This window comes from Prionailurus bengalensis, chromosome C1, assembly GCF_016509475.1.
Source record: "Prionailurus bengalensis isolate Pbe53 chromosome C1, Fcat_Pben_1.1_paternal_pri, whole genome shotgun sequence".
NCBI lineage: Eukaryota > Metazoa > Chordata > Mammalia > Carnivora > Felidae > Prionailurus > Prionailurus bengalensis.
This window is the reverse complement of record NC_057345.1, coordinates 64,095,065-64,111,829: the sequence shown is the minus strand read 5'-3', so window position 1 is coordinate 64,111,829 and position 16,765 is coordinate 64,095,065. Positions and strand designations below refer to the sequence as shown.

The 16,765-nt window shown below is 37.0% G+C and overlaps 1 protein-coding gene and 1 long non-coding RNA gene across 4 annotated transcripts in view; one reads left to right on the top strand and one right to left on the bottom strand.

The window, feature by feature from the left end:
* ST6GALNAC3 (ST6 N-acetylgalactosaminide alpha-2,6-sialyltransferase 3) overlaps positions 1-16,765 on the bottom strand; it is a 549,238-nt gene that overhangs the window by 208,577 nt on the left and 323,896 nt on the right. The gene's annotated exons all lie outside the window — the stretch shown is intronic.
* On the top strand, positions 2,297-7,490 carry LOC122480659. The gene is made up of 2 exons (XR_006296611.1): positions 2,297-2,977; positions 7,245-7,490. It is a non-coding gene; the product is annotated as an uncharacterized LOC122480659 (long non-coding RNA).

Genomic DNA, 16,765 nt, shown 5'->3' with positions numbered 1-16,765 from the left:
ATCTTACATTCAACTGGGGAGGAGAAAGGTAATAAATGAATCAGCATAGTATATAATATGATAGATGAAGACAGGTGCTAAATAAAGAAAATTAAAGCAAGGAAGGGGGTTAGAATGCTTCTGTGTGTGTGTGTGTGTGTGTGTGTGTGTGTGTGTGTTAGTGGAAGGATCAGAAAAGGTCTAGGGGTGGGTGGGGAATGATATTTGAAGAAAGACTTGAAGAAAGTAAGAGGGCTGGCTTTGGGGATTTGGGTGGGGGGAATATTCCTGCAAAGCAAAACCAAAAGCCACTACAAACGCCCCCATGGCAGGTAGGAGAGGAACAAGGAAGAGAGCAGTGTGGCCTGACAGAGCATTGTAGAGAGCCAGTGGGTACTGGGGTCAGAGAGATGACCAGGGAGACATCATGTAGGCTCTTTTACTTAGGAACCTTTGGAAGGCTCTGAATGGGGGAGTGGCTGATCTGCATTGTATTTTAACAGCATTGGCTGCTATGTGGAAAACTGACAAAGAGGAGACAAGACTGCTGGCCACAATCATGGCATAGTGTGTGGTATGATGGTGGCTTGGACGACATCAGGTAGCAGAGGAGGTAGCAAGACGCTGGCCACACGCTGGCCATATTCTGAAGGTAGAGCCAATTGGGTTGACCGGTAGATGGAATACGAGATCTGAGAGATAGAGACGAATCAAGGAGAACTTCAGATTTTCAGCCTAAGCAACTGGAAGATTGGAACTGGCTTTAAATAAGAAGCCAAAGGCTTGGGGCGCCTGGGTGGCTCAGTCGGTTAAGCGTCCGACTTCGGCTCAGGTCACGATCTCGCGGTCCGTGAGTTCGAGCCCCACGTAGGGCTCTGGGCTGACGGCCCGGAGCCTGGAGCCTGCTTCTGATTCTGTGTCACCCTCTCTCTCTGCCCCTCCCTCGTTCATGCTCTGTCTCTCTCTGTCTCAAAAATAAATAAACGTTAAAAAAAAAAAAAAGAAGGCAAAGGCTTGAGGAAAAGCACAGGATCAGAAGAGGAAAATGAGCACATTTCCAGCTCTGTTAGATTTGAGATGCCTTGAACACAGACTCCTACAGCTAATGTTGTAACAGAACTACTCAAACTGCTTTAAACACTTATTTTTTCCTGATTATTGAAATAATATGGGCTCATTGTAGAAAACCTGAAATAAATAGATACAATAGAAAACTCTCCATATTTCTGCCACTTGACAATTGCTACAATACTTTGTGGTATTTTCTTCCTCCTAGATACATTATTTTAGACAGATTGAGAAATATCATTTATAAAGTTTGGCAACCTTTGTTTTTCATTTAATCTCACATCATTAAACTCTCCCATGCCAGTAAACAGTCTTACAGATATTTTTAATGTCAACACAATATTCCATTTTGTGGGCATACCATAATGTACCTGTTTGCCCACCACTGGGTATTTAGCTATTATCTGTTTTTTGTGTGTGTTATAAAACTGCTTTGATGACCATCCTTGTGTTTTGGATGCTAGCATTTATTAAGTTAACTTAACTGTACTTCTTTTAGTTTTTATTGTGCACCTGTGAAATATGCTAGGTGGACAAAAGTATTTAATATCAAAATTAAGGGTTTTGAAAACAAACTTGACTTGTTGAATCCACAAAGGTCCATTTATGAAATGTCTCCTTTTTCCCATATAAAAAGAGATTTCTTGAGCTGTTAGAATCACATAGGGATTGGACAGGGCTGGACATTAAATACCACAGCTCAGCTGTGGACTGGATGTTCCGCTGAGGTCTCACCAATTATGAAGGGTCTTAAAACTCTGCTATCAGAGGGACTGTCCCTCACCCCTGCTGCAATAAGATTTCTGAAAAGTAGGTTAGAATAGGTCTGCTCAAGGTGAGTGAGTGTATTGGTGCACTTAGAAATGGGTCCTGTAGATTGGTGCCACAGTGAAAACTTCACCGACGGTCAGATGGTGGCATAAGTGGATACCTCTTGGGACCAGACATTGATCTAAGACCTTCATGCATCTAGGAGCCTACAGTTTCTCAGGGCAAGAAGGAAAACACGATATTCTTTCTGCCAGACGATTTGCAGCAGGGCCTCACATACATTACACTTAGCTTAAGTCCTCCAAACCCACTTAGAGTCATGCAAATCAATGCCTGATTTAAACTGTGTGTGTCATATGGCACACTCCAACTTATCACCAAGATGCATATGGTGCAGGGAGGTTACATTCCATTTTCTGTTCCAAGAAGTTGCTTCACTGTATAATAAAAGCATTTTTTTGGGTATGGCCTCTACAAATTAAAAAAAAAAATCAAAAAGAAAGGAGAGAGAGAGAGCCTTGGATGTGTTCTGTTCTACAAATTTGCATCGGATTTCCTAGTCGTTAGAGTGAATTAGCTGGTTGTGCTGTAACAAGACTTAATTTAACTAATAAGAATCAGCACACTGGCTTCACTTGACAATTGTAACCTCTGAAAGTGATCAATTAAGACATCACAATCTGTTTCATGACAACATATCGGGATGCCGCAGCTGTGCAGATTATGAGGTCAGCAGCTGACTAACAACTTGAGGGCAAACATTGGCAACAAGAGCCTCTTGTTTATGTAACAAATATGTAATTGGGCAGAATGCTAGGAATGTAATGGCTTGGGGGGATAGGTGGTGATCTTTAAACTGTCCCTTTCTTTTATATATTGTCACCATAGCCAGAGTCGTAAAAGCCTTCCACATATGTATCCTGCTTGGCCACTGTCCTGCCTAGCTGCCTGACCTCCTAAATGAGGTAGCAGGAGATGTGGCTGCACATGGTGACACTCTATTTGCCACTTGGCTGCAGGGACCATTTTACAGTATGCTGGGAGAGCAGGGCTGGATGAATGAAACATTCCTAATCATAATCAGAAGCTGCAGGTAACACCAAGAGCTTGCTAAGGCCCAAGGGACTCATTTATACCTTTGAAGACACTTCAAACTACGGTAAGCCATGATAAAAAAGAAATACCTAGCAATGAACGGACGGTTTGACCCAAAAGCTGCTCTTATCTGGTTATCTCCGTTCCTTTTATTAGCTTTATCGCTACATCTTGTGATCTCAACTTTCTTTGTTAAAATGTACTGCTATTTCTCGAACTCATTTATATTATTTGACTTGGGGCCCTTGCTCGAAAATGTATTCCATATGTTTCCACTCGTTCGGTTCTGCCTCAGTAAGCAGTTTCTTCCCAGATTGAGGCCCTGAATTTTCTGAGACCTTTGGAAAGATTTAGCCAGCTCCACTTTATCAAGCCTTATCTTAATTTTGAATTCTCCTTTTTAGTTGCCTTGTCCTTATTTTTTGTTTCTTTTCATTTAAAACAAACTTAACCTCTTCATCTTTTTTTATTGCACACTCAAAACATCATCAAGGCAAATGCTTCGGTTGGGCTCGCACTGTGTCTATAAACCGAGATTGCTGCAATATTCAGCTGACTGACTGGGCAATTGTGTCCCCGTTAAAAGAAAGCCCACAAACATCAAACATTTCCTTTTATTTAAAATCTAACACATTGAAGGACGCCTGGGTGGCTCATTCAGTTAAGTGTCCTACTTTGACTCAGGTCATGATCTCGTGGTCCGTGAGTTCGAGCCACGCATTGGGCTCTGTGCTGACAGCTCAGAATCTGGAGCCTGCTTTGGATTCTGTGTCTCTTTCTCTCAAAAATAAAGTTAAAAGAACATTTTAGAAAAAAAATAAAAATCTAACATGTTGAGAGGCACCTGGGTGGCTTACTCAGAATGAGTCGGTGGCTCACTCTTGATTTCAGCTCAGGTGATGGTCTCAGGGTGGTGGGATTGAGCCCCATGTTAAGATTCTTTCTCTCTCTCCAAAAAAAACAAACAAAAAAAATTCTCTCTTTCTCTCTCTAATATATATATATTTAAATTATATGTATGTATATTATATGTGTGTGTGTGTGTGTATACATATATATATATATATATATATATGTTGATTTTTTTTAATGCTAAGATCACTACATTTGATTTGGGTATTTCTCCCTTGAAAAAGTATACAAACTCTGTACCTGCACATCTGGTTATGAACACTCAGCTTGTGGAAAGTTAAGAATTTGCTGACATCTATTAAGCAACCAAGTAATTTTTACTTAGTACTTATTCTGTGAAAGGCAGCATGAAGGATAAAATAATTTTAGAATTCTAATCAGTGTGAGCTTTTAATCTTAGTACACAGCTCTGAGGCATAGTGGAGTTCGATGATTAACTAGGGTCCATTCATGCACTATTTTAAAGGCCTGAGGGATTGCCTTGAAAAACAAGTCCTTTCTCTGCTAAAATGAATCATGACATTTGCCTCCTTACAAGAAAAAAGGACTCGGTTCCTGTCTTGGGCATGGGAAAGGATGCGAGAGGGAGGAAAGGAAGAAACAGTGAGAAAGATAAATAAGCTTTGTGTATTATATTTATTGATAGAAACATAATTGAACACCTATTATGGGCCAGTCACCCTACCCAGCACTTTATTACATAATTCCATTCATTCTCATAATAAATTCTTTATAAGTTACATTTTTATTTCCCATTATAGAGTTGGGAAAATTGAGATGAACATGATATCCAGTGGGTACCAGATATTTTTCAGGTTAAAAAGAGGAGTATATGTTACCTTATATAAAATGTACTCATAGCTAAGAAGGAAATATTTATTATTAATTTGCATTATTCCTAATATACATATGGGCAAACACCTCAAGTCTCACCCAGTATTATATTAAGATTATTTATATAAAATTACAAATTGATGCTTTTAAACAACTTGGTGAACAAGAATTTCACCAAAAGAGGACAGTTTCCCAACTGATGAAAGGCTCCTTAGGAATAATAGGGTTTTCATATGAGCAGAATTAACCTCTTTTCTCTGGCAATGGTATTAGCATGGCATATGGAATTATGTGGAAAATTTTTTATTATTTTCAATTTCAAATATGGCTGTAACTTCAATCTAAGATAAACTAATCACAACCAATTTTATTAGTCTCAGATGGTTCTCCACATATTTTTGGTTTTAATCTGTTTATTTTGAGAAGGAGAGCATGAGTGGGGGAGGTGTAGAGAGAGGGAGAGAGAATTCCAAGCAGGCTCTGCACTGTTGCACAGAGCCCGACTGGGGGCTCGATCTTAGGAACCGTGAGATCATGACCTGAGCTGAAACCAAGAGTCTGATGCTCAACCAACTGAGCAACCCAGGCAACCCATACCTTTATTTAATTCTTTTTCAAAACTTTTTCATAACAGCAGTGAATTGTATTTCTTTCTGAAACATTAAGTGATTATAGTTCATGTCTGAGGTAAAAAAGGCCATGCCAGATGATGTTTTTAGAAACTGTTCTCTGTGGCCAAAGGGAATATCTCCCCCCATATGAAAACCTCCTTGAGGTAAATACACTTTAGCAGCCCACAATGCCTGCTTTCAAGTCCTTGGGAATCCAAGGTAGCTCAAGACTGCCAAGCCATTCTCTAACTCAGTAGTCATTCTCTCCTCTGTGTTCATAAAGATTCCAGAACACTTGCTGATTGGGATCCTGTGTCCCTAATGTCTATTTTTAATTTTTACTTTATTAGAAGCATTAGTGTTTGGCACAAAATGAATTCTGTTTGCAAACCCAAGGAAACCAAGAAGGTCCTATATTCTCTGATCCTATGGGGAAGGGTAGGAGGAAGGTTGGCTACTCTTTCCTTCTTTTTAAGAATCTGTGCATTTTTATGATTAGTCAGCTTTATTTTTCTGTGTTTAAATATTATTTTAAAAGGCTCTAGAAACCAATTTACCATGACATGCCCTATTGATCCTTACCTGGTTAAAAAAAAAAAAAAAAAGGAAAAATTACCCAAACTAACAGGCCATTCTCTCTGATTGGCAAGTTTATCCTTTTTTTTTTACTTTTCAGTCACTTATCTTGAAATTAATACACATATAGCTAAAGAACTCTCCTGTTTCTCTCTCTCTCTCTCTCTCTCTCTCTCTCACACACACACACACACACACACACACACACACACACACTCATACACACACAGTTACCCTCATCCAGCTAATGAGATCACTCACTCTACTGGCCACTGTTTCCATCCTGCTCCTTACCAACTGCTCTGGAAAATTCCCCTTCTCTCTTCTCTGGGTAAGAACCTGACGAATTGTCCTGTCTTTTTTGAATGATATATTGGGACAACTGCCAAGCACTTTACATTTTAATCAGCAAGAAGAATGAAATATTTAACCTTTCTTTTTTTTCTCTGTGAATAAGCATATAGACAAGATAATTAGAGCTTATAGAATAGATAATTAAAATCTGTGAATTAGAACTTGCAAAAAACAGTGTGGTTTCTCCAGCAAAGAGAAATGGCCATGTACGAAAGGTCACCTGTCAACCAGTTCTAGTTATTAAATCTCTGTATTTATCACTAAGGTGGCTCTATGGAAAACGAAGGTCAAGACATTAAATTATGAAACAGTCAGGATTAGAAAAGGTCACCAAAAACTCAAGTAAAATTTAACCAACCCTGCTAATTCTGCACCCTAGAAGCAGGCAGACATAGCCGGGGATGAAACGTAACACTAGAGAGTGCAAATCTATCTCCCCATTTTAGCCCCTAAAAACGAATTTCTACCTGATGCCTTGAAGTCTAAGTGAAACTCGCTCATCGCAAATAAAAACAGGAGCTTCGATAAATATTTCAGAATGAAAATCATGTTTGAATCGAACTAGCTTAAATTATTAAAAACATTTTTTTACATTAGTCTAACGGTTGCTTTCATTTCAACCATAAGAATGCAATTTAAAATATTGGCCACAGGGCACTCCTGGCACCCTAAATGCTTTACAGGACAATTAGCAACTCACCACTCACTAATTTACTACTTTAATATTGAAACAAATGAGATCTTTGCTTTTCATCATCCAATTTGAATGAATTTGAACAAAGCAAGTTGAACAAAGCTCCAGAGATGCACTCTCCAGTTTGCTGTCGTTTATTTCTCCACTCTTCATGAATGTTTTTAGAGTTTTAGTTTTAGAGGCTTCAACATGTATAATGACGCCATTGGGGAATAGATTTTGCCTTTATTCTCCTTGATGTTCTTTTGAGGTCTTTCAAGTAAAAGGTACAAAAGAGGCATTAACAATCTGGCATTGTTTTTATTGCTTGACAAAGAAAAAAATGTATTTTAATTTTTCCCGTGTTTCAGGAATGATTAAGCAAGCTGTTTTCATCTACATCAAGTCACTTTCAGCAGACCTCTAACTGTGAGCAAAGAATTGTGAAGACTGTTCTAGAGAGAAATCAACACAGTTCAACCAAGCCAGCTTGTAAATGCACTTCTTTGCCCCTCTATGAACCAGCATCTTTCAGTTAATGCAGCTTTCAAAAGTAGTGTATATAAATCACATATTATGAGTAACAGCACATAAAAAGACAGATTTGATAACCCACAGCTTGGCTCTGATTCTCTGTGGATTTGGGATATGGCATCTACCTTGATTCCTACCTGGTGGCATTACATCTAAACATAAAACTTAATATGGGGGTACATAAAAATGTTAATGTCAAGAAATAATTCTAAAACAGGTAACATAAAGCTATGTTTCTCAGTTGCCATTGATGATGTGTTCTTTTTATTTGGAAGTTCCTTGAGGGGAATGGATCTGTATAATCATGTAGGCATGCCAAAGAAAACAGCTTGCACTCTGTGGACTGGAAAGCAAAAAAACAAGTCTTCTCAAACCAAGAGTTTTCTCCTACAGGCTGGAATAATGAAATAATTCACACTTTACTATCACTATTATGTCATAAAATCTGACTAATTTTGTGACCAACTTACCTCTGGATTCTTTTCTCTCAGGAAGATGAGCTCAGGACACTTTGCTAACATTCTACCCTCTATGTCATACAAAGAAAGTAAAAAAGAACACTGATTCATGCTATAGTATTAGTATCTTTTTTTCCCCCAATTAGTTTATTTATTTTTTTATTTTCTTTAATATAATTTATTGTCAGATTGGCTAACATGCAGTGTGTAAAGTGTGCTCTTGGTTTTTGGGGTACACTCCCGTGGTTCATTGCTTACATACAACACCCAGTACTTATCCCAACAAGTGCCCTCCTCAATGCCCATCCACCATTTTCCCCTCTCCCCCCACCTACCCCTGCATCCACCCTCAGTTTGTTCTCTGTATTTAAGAGTCTCTTGTGGTTTGCCTCCCTCCCTCTCTGTTTGTAACTATTTTTTCTCCTTCCCTTCCCCCATGGTCTTTTGTTAAGTTTCTTGAGATCCACATATGAATGAAAACATATGATAATTGTCCTTCTCTGATTGACTTATTTCACTCAGCAAAATACCTTCCAGTTCCATCCACGCTGCTGCAAATGGCATGATTTCATTCTTTCTCATTGCCAAGTAGTATTCCATTATATATATAAACCACATCTTTACCCATTCATCAGTTGATGGACATTTAGGCTCTTTCCATAATTTGGCTATGTTTACAGTATTAGAATCTTAACATGTCACTCAATTAGGGACATAGTTCTCAACTGAACTCAACAATAACCAGGAGACCTTTTAAAAAATTATAATGGATATACTCCACTTCTGACCAATGGAATCAGACAACTCTTGAGGATGGCACCTACAAGTAAGCATTTTTTTCAAGTTCCACAGATGATTCCAGTGGGTATCTAGGTTTGAGAAACACTTTCCTAGAGGAATCAGCAATGATAAATGAGGAGACCAAAATGCCAGATTAAAGAGATGAAAAACAAAATGGTAAAGTTGGATCCCTGGGGTACTGTGTGGAGAAGATCCTAGGGTAGTAAATCTTTCCAATTACAACCTCGACTACTACCAGCTAGATTGGTAAGCAGCACTTACCACTGAAATCAGGCCAAGAAGTCAGATGTCATGAAGAGCATATGGAGAGGATATTGCAAGTATGCATGTAGTACCAAGCATGAGAACTTTTATTTCCCACACAGTTATGTTTATTATAGAGCATTAGAGGTCTTCCATATGTTCTGGCTAAAATTTGCTTTGGAAGCATGGAAGAAAATTGTGTTGCCTGAACAATTTTCTTAATTGTCATGTGGAATTTTGGCGAGCATTTAAGGCTAGTGACAAATTGAACATTAACTAAATACAATCTTTCCCATCTTGTTTCATTTTCTAGGCTGAAGGATGCTTTGAGAGGAAGGGGTTGGTGGAGATGGAGCAATGGCAAATATCAGAGAAAGGCCCATGAATGGAGTGAGAACCCAGGGAACATAGGAGGCAATAATTTAAGAATATAGTTTAATGGCTATCCTTTGAAAAGACAGAGACACCTCTTCCTCTGAGACAGGAAAAAAGAATTAAGAACGAGAGGAGAAAAGACAACCTTACAAGACTTGACTGCAATTAGAGTTCACTCAGGATTCCCTTGCATTTCTAAAAAGCAAGTAAGGGTTAATTATGGAAAGATGGGATACTTAGAGGTAAGGTTAACAGACTTTAGGAGAGGGATGAACTTTTGAGAAAGAGTATTTTGAGCAAGAATAAGAAAGATTGCAGTAGTGCCACAGCTGGAATTTAGAAATTACAGATTTTTGATGAATGTATTGAAAGGTTATACATTCTTTCTAGTGCTGTTCAGGAGCACAGAGACAGGAATGAAGAAACTAGCCAGCTTGATCTAGAGCTGGAGATTGTGGTAAGTGATAGACTGAAAGTTCACAGTTGAGAAGTAATTATGAACACTAGTAACATGGATTCCAAGCTGAAAGTGGAAGGAAATGGTGGCAAAATGAGCAAGTGGAAAAGATAAGGCAACATGAATGTCTTAGTGGGGTTATGTTCATTCACTGGAGACAGGGAGAGCATGCATGTACTGTATGTCCTAAGACTATGCTTATTTAGGAATAAGAAAAAAATGTGGCTTATATAGGCTTTCAACTGGCTCAGGCTTCAGGAAATAAACTATAGTATAAGTCATTCCTTCTAGTTTGGAAATGCAAAACCAAAGTACGAGGGATATTCAAATTCATTACTGTTAACAAGTACCAGCATGAGAATATCTGCTTCAATAAATTAACTTATAAAATTCATACAAACTTTCCATGGCAGATAAAAGAGCTGGAAAAAAATGTAAAAACAATCTGTTTAAGATCATCCAAGACTTAACATAGCGAGAAATTGCCAGCCTACAGAAATCTGGAACTCAGGGAGGTAGACCAACACTAAAGGCTGCTTTTGCCCTTGAGGCATTTGTGGCTCTGGAAGAAATGGTTGAGTTCTGCTTCTGGCAGAAATCAGAATGCAAACTCCCAAAGGGGAAATCAACATCTACTTTGTTCTAGGACTCCTAAGATGTGTGCTAAAAATTAGTTTGAAATAAACCAGTCTAGGGGCGCCTGGGTGGCGCAGTCGGTTAAGCGTCCGACTTCAGCCAGGTCACAGTCTCGCGGTCCGTGAGTTCGAGCCCCGCGTCAGGCTCTGGGCTGATGGCTCAGAGCCTGGAGCTTGTTTCCGATTCTGTGTCTCCCTCTCTCTTCCCCTCCCCCGTTCATGCTCTGTCTCTCTCTGTCCCAAAAATAAATAAATGTTGAAAAAAAAAAAAAGAAATAAACCAGTCTAGCAAAATTTGTCATCTTTTTTCATGCTGGTTGGTTGGCTCTGAAAACTCCAATTTTGGAAATTGCATTATGTAGTCCTGGACTTCTCATAGTTTTAGACACCTGGAAAAAGCAAAGAAAAATATCTTCTCAGGAGGAAGATAATAGCATACTAGGCCTCAAATTATTGCTACAAATAAAATTGTAAATACAATGCCCAACAGACAATCTAAAAATCCAGACACATGAAAAGACAAGGCACCAATAGAGAAAACCAAAAGCAAGAGTCCCATGGGAGCTCCACAAATGGAATTACAGGGCATAGACAGAAACAATCTATGTTCACTACATTCAAGGAGATAAAAGCCAAGTGAAATACTGGCAGGGAAATGAAAACTATAAAAAGTGATGGAGTGTACATAAAAAAGAACCACTTAGAAGTTCTAGAACTGATAAACACAATACAAGAAATGAAGAACTCAGTGACTGAACATATATTTATCTGAAATACCAGAGGAGAGGAGAAATGGAACAGAGGACAATGGCTGAGAATTTTCTACAATTTATAAGAATCCACACATTCAAAAGGCTGATGACTCATAGGCAAAATAAATAAAAAATAAATCTATATCTAAACATAGTATAGTGAAGCTTCAGAAACACAAAAACAAAGAGGAGATTCTAGAATTAAATTTACCATAAAATAGCATATAATTTGGGAGGCTGTAAGTGGACTTAAAATACTTTCAGTTTCTTCCATAGTCATGGGAAGAGGGTAAATGTGCCAAATAACATTATACTTTCATAAGCTTAGATGCTGTTCTTAGGGCAGTAGTTCTCAAATGTTTTGGTCTCAGGTGCCATTTATACTCTCAAAATTATTGAGGATTCCAAGGATAGTATGTTTACATAAGTTGAACATATAGTGATATTCACCATGTTCAAAATTGAAAATGAGAAAAATTAAAAATATGAATTCATTTAAAAAAAACAAAAATATTACCATATCATATTAACATATCACATTTTTAATGAAAAGTACTATATATTTTACAAAACCATAAAAAGAGTGAATTTATATTACATTTTTGCAACTTTCTTTAGCATCTTGCTTAATTGAAGATAGCTGGATTCTCATATTTGTTTCAGCTTTCAATCCATTACAAATGTGTGTTTTGGGTTGAAACAGAAGAGAAAAAAAATCCAGCTTCACACAGATATGTAGTAGGAAAGGGGGGATAATTGTAGATATTGTTCCTTGAATCTATACCAAAATTGGCAATTTCTTAAATTTTATTCACAATATGGAACCTGAAAACATATCAATAAAATTTTCTACCATTACATTAGAATTCATCGGTCTATCTTACACTTCTCATGCGTCTTTAACACTGTGCATGCATGATTTTGTAACATCACACCCTGGTTTTGAAAAACATTAGTGCAATGAGTAATGAAGATATTTGAAGTGTTGAAGTTTTCCAATATATATTATAAAAACATTCATTGATATTACCACTGATCTCATCAGAAAAGTCTTTAAGTTTTCAGAAACCAGAAAGCTGATGGTAACAAATACAAATTTTCCAAAATGCTAATTTTGACTTGAAGGCTCAATTTTTGTCATTAGTAAAATATGCTGCCTGTTATTTTTTGAAATGACAGGTTCACGTCATTCATTTTCAAGAAAATGTCTGCCAAATACCTAAATCCGAATATTCATAATTTGTCTGTTGGCTGTTATTTCAAGTAAAAATGGTATTCAATGAAACTTGCAACACATATAAAATTTTTCAGAATAAAAAGTGTTGGGGAGAAAACTGTATCAATGTAATTTGTAACATTAACACTCAAATCATATAATCATCTCAAAAGTAAATGCATACAAGAAATATCATCTCAGTAAACACAGAAAAAGAATTTGATAAAATTCAACACCAACTAATGATTAAAAACTTTCTTTTAAAGGGGAAGTAACAGGGAGCTTCCTTAGTCTAATAAAATATTTTCTACAAAACAAAAATTCTAGAGTCAACATTGTACTTTCACATTTAAATTTTTTTTAAGTTTATTTCTTCTTGATAGATAAAGAGAGAGAGCATGAGCAGGGGAGAGGGAGTGGCAGGGGGAGACACAGAATTTGAAACAGGCTCCAGGCTCTGAGCTGTTAGCACAGAGCTCAACGTGGGGCTCGAACCCACGAACCATGAGATCATGACCTGAGCCAAAGCTGGATGCTTAACTGACTGAGCCACCCAAGCGCCCCAATGTACTTTCACATTTCATGGTAAAATGTTGGAAGCTGTCTTTCTGAAATTGGGAATAAAACAATTATTTCCACTATCACCACTGTTACGTAGTATTACACTGAGGTCCTAACCAATGCAGCAAGGCAAGAAAAAAAAAATGGAAGGTATAAGGATTGGAAAAGAAGAAACAAAATATAATTAGTCACAGATGATATAATATTAAATAATGCACATGTAATTTGTTATAATTTTTGTTGGAGTTAGTAGTATTGCTAGATACAAATCACTTATATTTCAATGATCTCAGCAACAGTGAAAATTGAAGAAAGTGTATCATTTATAACTGTCTCACAATATAAAATACCTAGGAATAAATTTAGTAAAAGAAGTGTAAGACTTCTGTTGAGAAAATACAAATTTTATTAATAAACATTATCAAAAACTCATATAAATAGAGATATAACATGTACATAGACTAGAAAACTTAATGATGTAAAGATGTAAATTGTCCTCAAATTGATCTATAGATTCAAAGAAATCTCAATCAAAATCCCCAAATACCACAGAATTCTAACATGCATATGAAATGCAAAGGGCTAGAAAAGCTAGGACACCCTTGATAAAGAACAAGATGGTACTGGCACAGGATGGACAAAAGAGACCCATGTAACACAATAAAGGCTCTAAATAATTTGGAATCAAAGTGCCAAGCTGAGTAGTGGAGAGAGGGAAAAAATCAGGCTTTTAAAAAAGTGGAGTTGGGGTGCTGACAGCTCAGAGCCTTCAGATTCTGTGTCTCCCTCTCTCTGCTCCTCCCTGCTCATGCTCTGTCTCTCTCAAAAATAAATAAACATTTTTTTAAAAAGTGGACTTGGAATAATTGAATTTTAAAAAGTAAATATAGACCTTTCTTTATATAATGCAGGTGAATTGGAAACTTGTATCTGAAAGACAGTAAAGCTCTATTGAAAAAAAGTAGGAGAGAACTTTTATACCTTCAGAGTAAGAATATTTTTTTTCTTAAAAAAGATATGAAAGCACTAATAATAAAGGAAAAGATTGAGAAAATAAACTATATTAATTTTAAGAATGGCTGTCTTTCAAACGACAACATTAAGAGAGTAAACAGGCAGGCCACAGATATGTGTGTGTGTGTGTGTGTGTGTGTGTGTGTGTGTGTGTATCTTCTCTCTCTGTGAGGTATGTGTGTGTGTGTATGTATATACATATACATATACATATACATATACATATACATATACATATACATACACACACACATATATACATATGTATGTATATATATACATATATATATCCTAAAAAGAGTCAATATACAAATATATAACAAATCCTTACAAGTCAATAATAAAAGATAGACAAAGCAACAGAATGATGGGCAAAAGATTCAGTCATTACATAAAAGAGGAAGTTCAAATGGCAAATAAGTATCAGAAAAGGTGATCATCAGGGCACCTGGGGGACTCAGTTGGTTAAGTGTCTGACTTCAGCTCAGTTTATGATCTCATGGTTTGTGAGTTCAAGCCCTGCATCAGGCTCTGTGCTGACAGCCCAGAGCCTGGAGCCTGCTTCAGATTCTGTGTCTCCCTCTCTCTCTGCCCATCCCCACTTGTGCTCTGTTTCTGTGTCTCTCAAAAATAAATAAATGTTAATTTTTTTTAAAAAAAAGGTGCTTATCATTAGTAATCAAAAAATGCAAATTAAAACCATGAGATGTTATTGCACCTCTGTCAGTTTGCTTGAAATTAAAATATCCGACAGTGCTTTCAACAATAGCCAAAGTATGGAGAGAGCCTAAATACCTATCAACTGATGAATGGATAAAGAAGATGTAGTTTTATACATACAATGGAATATTACTTGACAATGAGAAAGAATGAAATCCTGCCATGTGCAGCAATGTGGATGGAAATGGAGGGTATTATGCTAAGTGAAATAAGTTAGTCAGAGAAAGGCAGATATCACATGTTTTCACTCATATGTGTAACTTAAGAAAGTTAACAGAAGACCATGGGGAAGGGGTAAAAAAATAGTTAGAGAGGGAGGGAGGCAAACCACAAGAGACTCTTAAATACAGAGAACAAACTGAGGGTTGATGCGGGGGGATGGGTGATGGGCACTGAGGAGGGCACTTGTTGGGATGAGCACTGGGTGTTGTATATAAGCAATGAATCATAGGAATCTACGCCCAAACCTAAGAGCACACTGTATACACTGTATTTTAGCCAATTTGACAATAAATTATATTAAAAAATAAATAAATTGAAAATAAAATAACGTAAAATAAAATAAAATATCTGACAATATCAAGTATTAAAAAGAATGTATAGTAACTGGAAGTCTCAAACAATAACTGGCAGCCATGTGAAATCTGCATTAACACTTTGAAAAAGTATAGCATTCTCCTATAAACTTGAATATACATACACACCCTAAGACTCAGGAATTCTACTCCCTGCCATATCACTTACAAAAATGCATTATTTTGTAATCCAGGATTCATATACAAGAATATTCAGAGCAGCATGGTTTATAACACCCTCAAATTCTTGTGCAAAGGAATTCTGTCCATCATTGAAAACAAATGAACAACATACATGTATCTCAAAAACACGTCAAGCGAAAACCAGACACAAAGGAACATAGAGTAGAAGATCCTATTTATACAACACTCTGAATAAGCTAAGCCGGGGAGATTTTCTTAACATCACTTTGAAACCATAATGAACATCACAGTTAACAACGCCCTGCCAGAATAGCACTGATGTGTTATAAGATGGTGGTTAAGTGTTCTTCAAAAATGGTGTTCCGAGGACAAATATGTTGGCAAATGTCACATATATTCTCCACCTCTCAGAGACTGCCAATGCATATTAAATACCTAAGGCTAGGACAAGTCATTCACTGAAAAAATTTGTTTCATTTTGTTTAATTCAGAGTTCCAGAAAATTATTTGGAAACATTACCCTCCTTTTTTTGTTGTTTTTTATTTTTCTGGTAGCAGACTGATTAATGTCTTATGAAATAATGGTTTGGAACATAGTTTGGAAACTCCATGATAGATATGGTCTTATTAGGTCTGGGAACAAGACATGAATGCCCAATGATTTCACAATTATTTTACATTGTTCTGGAAGTTCTACTCAATATAATAACTGAAGCCCGGAGACCAGGTTGGAGGAAGTATTAATACTGGAACAGAGGGCGAAAATCATCATTGTTTGTAGATGATATGCTAGTCTTCCTTGCAAACACAACAGACCAGAGAAAACTTTAGAACCAGCAGGAAAATTTTAGAATGGTTAGCTGCTACAACATGGATATATAAAATTACAGATATTTATAATTGTTAGCTCTTCCTGATGGATAGACCCTGTAATTATTATAGAATGCCCTCCTTCATCTCTTGTTACAGCCTTTAATTTAAAGTCTGATATAAGTATGGCTACTCCAGCTTTCTTTTGACTTCCATTAGCATGACAGATAGTTCTCCATCCCCTCATTTTCAATCTGAAGGTGTCCTCAGGTCTAAAATGAGTCTCTTGTAGACAGCAAATAGATGGGTCTTGGTTTTTTTTATCCATTCTGATACCCTATGTCTTTTGGCTGGAGCATTTAGTCCATTTACATTCAGTGTTACTATTGAAAGATATGGGTTTAAAGTCATTGTGATGTCTGTAGGTTTCACGCTTGTAGTGGTGTCTCTGGTACTTTGTGGTCCTTGCAACATTTCACTCACAGAGTCCCCCTTAGGATCTCTTGTAGGGTTGGTTTAGTGGTGATGAATTCCTTCACTTTTTGTTTGGGAAAACCTTTATCTGTCCTTCTATTCTCAATGACAGACTTGCTGGGT